Raw genomic sequence first — 6,091 nt, forward strand, 5'->3', positions numbered from 1 at the left:
ATTGGAGTTGGTTATGTCATGATTATTTCTGTTTCTGGAGCTGAAATCTCTACATACATTTATCCTGTTCTTTAGAACTGGTTACAATTTAGGGAGGAAAAAAAGGTTACGACACTTTAAATTGACATAATAATGATGCAGGGTTATTGTACACAGTAGCAATGCTACATTAAACAAACACACTGGGTTATAGAAGGTCAGAGTGCTTCACAATTAGTTTTCAAAATATATTTTAAAAGGCTTTGGTGTCCTTTTTTTCCAGTTTAAATATAAACCTGAAACTGCTTTCTTAGTTCTGAGAAATACTTAAACATCTCTAATTTTTAGAATTACACCTGATCTTCCTATTCTGTGCTATCATACAGGTACTGCCCTAGCCTCAAGTTCAGGTTCACATTTTCTGCGTAAAATCTCTTTTTCAACAGATTACAGCCTGGCTCTAAAAAAATGGTCATAGCTGTAATGTGCCCATCTCAGCCTAGACACCTTTTTCTAACTTTTTAAAAAGGCTGTTGGGTTGTAGGAGTTGCTTAAACTCAACAAAAATAAAACTCCTTTTGAAGGAGATGCAGTCTTACGCTGGCCCAACGCCAAAGAGATTTCACTGGACAAATGATCCTATGCAACACATGTGTTGCAAATGCCTCATTGGAACAGAATGTAAATAGTAAGTTTTTTATAACCCATTTCTAAGTGGAACTGACAGGAGAGGGTTTTTCTTTAGAACTACTAGTAAATCACTGGGCTAAACTATATATAACTTAGCTGAACCCTTCACTCTTTATTTGGCCATTCTGTGACTGCCCTGAAACACTGCATAAAGTAAATGCCCAGTGGCAGACAGGGAGTGGGGCTTAAATATAGATCATTCCACTCTATTATACACAGGCAAATATCAACTACACCCCCTCTTGGGAAACAGGGGCAGTGCCCAGATGAGCCTTGGGAGCTTCCTCACAAGTTAGGCAAGGGACTTGGGCGCCTGAGGGAGATCCCTCTTTGAGAAGGGGTCAGAAACTTACTGTTGTAATTCTTGTTCAATGGCTTCAGACTCTGAGTCAATCTGGTGACCCTAGTTTGGCTGTCAGTAAATAGTAAAGACTGAATCATAAGATCCAAACCCAACTATGGATACAATTAGGAGGCCCACGAATAAGCCAGAGCTAACTGTTCAAGCTCCCTTTCATTAGCCACAGCATTTCTTCCCTGAGAGGAAGCCACACCTTTTAGCCCTTGATTAGGGGATGGGACTTGGCTGCCCTTATTAATTCAGCTTCAGCAAAAATCCAAATTCTTTCCCCTCTGCTCAGGAACTCCTGACCACTCACTCTTCAGGTGCTCCACTCTCATGGACCCAGCAGTATGAGGGGATTGGAAATGTAACTGGGAGTGGCCAAGTCTTTCAGTCCACTCCTAATAGCCCAGACCCCCTGTTTGTCCTTCTAGTAGGAAAACGGAGATGGGGAGTGTTGTGGTTGTGGGGATGCACCCTAGAGGTCCTGAAGGAGCTATGGATCCTCCTTAATGCGGAGTTGGTAGGCTGGAAAATGGTAAGTGACAAAACAACCAGTTTTGACAGAGTATCACCCTAATGGAGGTAAAATAGGAAGCCAGTAACCCTGTCCCCTGTGTGTTCCTCCCTCATACCCTGGAATGACTGAAATGGGTTCCTTTAAGCATCGTGGCATGATTCTGTTAGACAGAAATGAATCTCTAAGAGCCTTATTTGATATGGATTTCTTGGTCATGATCCCATTGAAATAATTGCACAGTAAAATCAAAGAGATCACAAAGATCCCCAAATACTGCATTTGTTATAGATAAGGGTTTTTAGAGACATAAGGTATGTGCATGTGTGTAAATGATTGTTAGAATAAAAGATGATCACAAAGGGATTCACACTGGTATAGGACTCAATCCTACAAGCTTTAGTCGTGTGGCTGAGTGTTTTCAGGTCTAGACCATTTAGTGTCTTCAAAGTATTGTCAAAGTCAGATTCAGGACTCACATAATTTGTCAGACCACTCTATTTATTAGCAAAGCGCTTTGCTAATGCACCCAGATGTGAACCCCTCTCTGAGGCTCAAGATAACTTATTTATACAGCTAAGCCAAAGCCAATTTAACATAAGAGACAAAAGAAAGCAGAAACTGACAAATATACATACATATCTTATTTGCATAGTAACGTTTACCAATCTCCTAGCTCAGTAGGAGCTCTAAGTTAATTAGTTTGAGGACCCATTGTCTCACACTCCTTAATGTTTCTCTTCCTGACAACTATATTTCAACAAACCCTTCAAGTAGCATTTCTTTAATGAATTATAATTTCAATATAATTCATTCTACTTTCACAATCCCTCCTTTTGGTCAAGCTACGCAATGACCAATAATGACTGGGTTCCACATATCAATCGTTCTTTATCTCTTTGTTCATCAATGATATTTAAAATCATCAAATTAGCACTCTGGTTTGGGGCAGCTATCTGTGTAGCATGCCTGACACAATTTTGGATACAACAGGAAAGTAACTGAAAATATACAAAAATTATTAGGATTCCAAACAGGAGAGTTAGGGCTCCCTGAAACAACCAGTTTCCTATGTCACAGAAATTGAAAAGGTTACTTAGCCACTTCCATAAAGAACTTGGCTCTTCGTGGGGAAGATATGCTATTTGTTCTAAGTGGCTAGCACAATCTATTACCTCATTGGTGTTGTCTGGTATATACACACAGCAGTCTTTTCCAATGAGAGTACAAGTCCCTCCTTTTGCCGCCAGCACTATGTCCAATGCCTGATGGTTTTGGAGGGCCATCTGTTTCTTTGGCCAGGGCTCTTAAACTTTCTCCAGTTTCATTTGCCATTATTTCAACTGCTGCTTGTAACCTTAGGATACTTTTTGCATGATGTATTACTCCCCCTAATGGTATTAAGGAACCGCCAATGGCCTCTTCCCAGGTTAAGGGGCTTATGTTGTTTACATACCATTGGGCATCTGTTAAGTCCCTTCTTTTTCGCCTGAAATTGCGGAGGCGTTCTCGAGGGAAGGTTCCAAGCACTCGGAATTGTGGGAAGAGTCGGGCGGGATAACAGATTCCTGACCAATTAGCTGGTAGTGCGGTATAAGCTCTGGTCCCACACACCCAGTGATGGCCTATTAAGGCCAGGAAGGGTCAGTTGCACCCATTTGTCGTATAGGTGTTTGCAAAGGAGGAGGAGTATCCCACAAAGGGTACAGGGTCATTCTCCTTACGAGGAGTGGTGTTATTTGCATGACATTGAAAGATTGTATTGTTTTCACTAAGGTTACTGTAGGGGGAACATGAGATTGATTTCTCTGTTTGATCCCAGGTTGAGAAAAAAATTCATATCTCCATACCCAGCCCGCCACTTTTTAGTTTTGTTTGAATAATCCCATACAACATTGGCCACAATATGCTGAAGGCAACGGCTTTTCCCCAGATCCAGCCCTGTCCCATTACATACCCAACACCAATGACCTTTTCCCTCCGCCACACTTATCCATTTAGATGCATTTATTCCCACCGCATCCCAAGTGTCATTGCTGTTCCATATTTTGTTAAACGGACAAGGCCCTCCAGTGAGGTCTGGGGACTTGAGTGGGATAGCCAGGACAGGAACACCAGTTTGAGAGTGGGCTGGGATGTGGCTGCAGACCCAGCAATTAGAAATATTAAGGTTCTGAGCTATCCACACCTGCTGCTGGATAAAAGAATTGTCATCGTGGTCTCCCCAGACCATAAGATACCAGCAGCCGAGGAACAGGCAGAGGTGCATGTTGGAGGCAAGGCTCTTCTGGTTCTGACAACCTCAACTGAGGGAACCACAGTCACGGTTTTATGCCCACCAGGCAGTAGGCGCTAGGCTCGCTACTGCTTTTTTTTTTTTTTTGCTCGTCGTCTGCTTCTGGCAACCCTTACAAGAGCGTAGATTGTAAGGTATTGCAGACTGTTCCTCTACGTCTTCTTCTGAAGTCAAAATTGACTCTGCGTTGTCCTGAGGCGATGGTTGGTTCTCTGGGGATGGTGCCTTCTTATACCGTGAAGCATGTATCCACACTGCGATGCCAGATAGTTTAACAGCTGTCTGTGTAGTAAGCAGTACCTGATGAAGACCCTTCCACCAGGGCTCCACGGCGTGCTTTCGATGATGGCGCCATACGTAGACCCAATCACCTGGCTCGAGGTTGCGGCAAGCATCGGAGGTGGGTTCCGTGGGCCAGGCGACTTGAACCTGTGAATGGAAGTGACATACAGCTTGCATTAGTCCCTTGCAATACTGAAGGAGCGCACTGTGAGTCAAGTTCAAATCTGGAATGGGAGTAATGGTAGTCATAGCTCGCATAGGGCGTCCCAAAACAATTTCAAAGGGACTTAATTTATGCCTTTGGGATGGAGTGGATCTCATGTCCATAAGGGCTACTGGCCAGCTTAATCCTGTAGAGTTACAAATTTTAGCAAGCTTATTCTTAAGTACACCATTTCGTCTTTCAACTGCACCTGCACTCTGTGGGTGGTAGGGACAGTGCAACAGGTTTTTGATATGCAATATACGGTCCAGGTGTTGAACAAGTTGTCCAGTAAAATGTGTACCCCGATCACTGGACAGAGTAGCAGGAATTCCCTTGGCAGGCATAATATGATTTAACAAACGTTTGGCAACAGACAGTGAGTCAGCCTTGCAACAAGGGAAGGCTTCACTCCAACCAGAGAATAAACATCCCATAACCAATATAAAGTCATATTGTTGACACTTAGGCATTTGTGCAAGAATGGTACTTGAGGCAGGCCCCGGAACCCCTGGGCCACTTTTACAGGTTTACCAATATTATGGCTTTGGCAAATGGTACAGGCTGCACAGTGGCGGGCTGCAAAAGAGCTAAAATGGGGGGCCCACCATCCTGTCTTAGTTACAGCAGAGACCATCCCCTCCTTTTCGACATGTGAAACACTGTGTAGCAGGGCGGCCGGAGATGGGTAGAGTGAAAAGGGGGCTACAAAGGTGCCAGTAGGCGAGCGCCAAAAGGAATCGGGATGTAGAGAGCAACCCTGGGCAACCCAGGATTCTTTCTCGGTTTCTGGAGCAGAGTCTTGGAGCAGGGCGAGGTCAGTGAGGGACAAGGAGGGTAAGAGGAGAGCGGAGAGCAAGGGAATCAGACATTTCGACTAGGCGCGCTGCAGCAGCCACAGCATGCAGGCAGGGGGGGTAAGCCTTGGGCAACAGGGTCTAAAGTGGCAGAGAAATAAGCCACTGGGCGGTTCTTTTTTCCGTGCATCTGAGTGAGAACTCCAAGTGCACACCCAGATTGTTTGTGGCAGAAAAGGGCAAAAGGCTTAGAGTAGTCAGGCAGCCCTAAGGCAGGGGCAGAAGCCAAACCCTGTTTGAGGGAAACAAAGGCAGAATTGGCCTCAGGGGGCCACGGCATGGGGTCAGGCACAGAGAATCGAGTGAGTTCCTGGAGAGGTTTTGCAAGGGAGGCATATTGGGGAATCCATTTGTCTGCAAAATCCAGCCATGCCTGAAAACTTCTGGATCTGGCGTGGGGAGCGGGGTCGGGGAAAGCTAAGGATAGCTTTGACGCGGGTGGGAGAAAGTGCACAGGAACCCTGGGAGAGGAGAAAGCCAAGGTATGTGACAGAAGCTTGACAGAGTTGTAGTTCAGAGCAAGAAGCTTTGTGACCCTTTTTTGCTAGGGCAGTAAGGAGCACTAAAGAGTCAGTTTCAGAGGCAGACAATGAAGGGGAATAGAGGAGTAGATCATCTACATATTGGACTAGTGTGGACCTGGAAGGGAAAACAAGGTCAGCAAGGTCTCGGGCTAATGCTTGGGAAAAATATGACGGGCTTTCAGTATACCCCTGGGGCAGTGTGGTCCATGTGTACTGTTGCCCCTTGTAAGAAAAGGCAAACAGGAACTGGGAGTCAGGGTGAACCGGGACAGAAAAGAAAGCAGAGCACAAATCAACAACAGTAAAATGAGTTGCATCTGGTGGGATAGAAGCCAGAATCTTTGAGAGAGGCAAGTTTTGATTCTGTCCACCTGTGATTTGCCTCTTCCCCACCACTGCAT

Source organism: Lepidochelys olivacea (genome assembly GCF_965140295.1).
Source record: "Lepidochelys olivacea isolate rLepOli2 genome assembly, chromosome: 3".
Lineage (NCBI taxonomy): Eukaryota > Metazoa > Chordata > Testudines > Cheloniidae > Lepidochelys > Lepidochelys olivacea.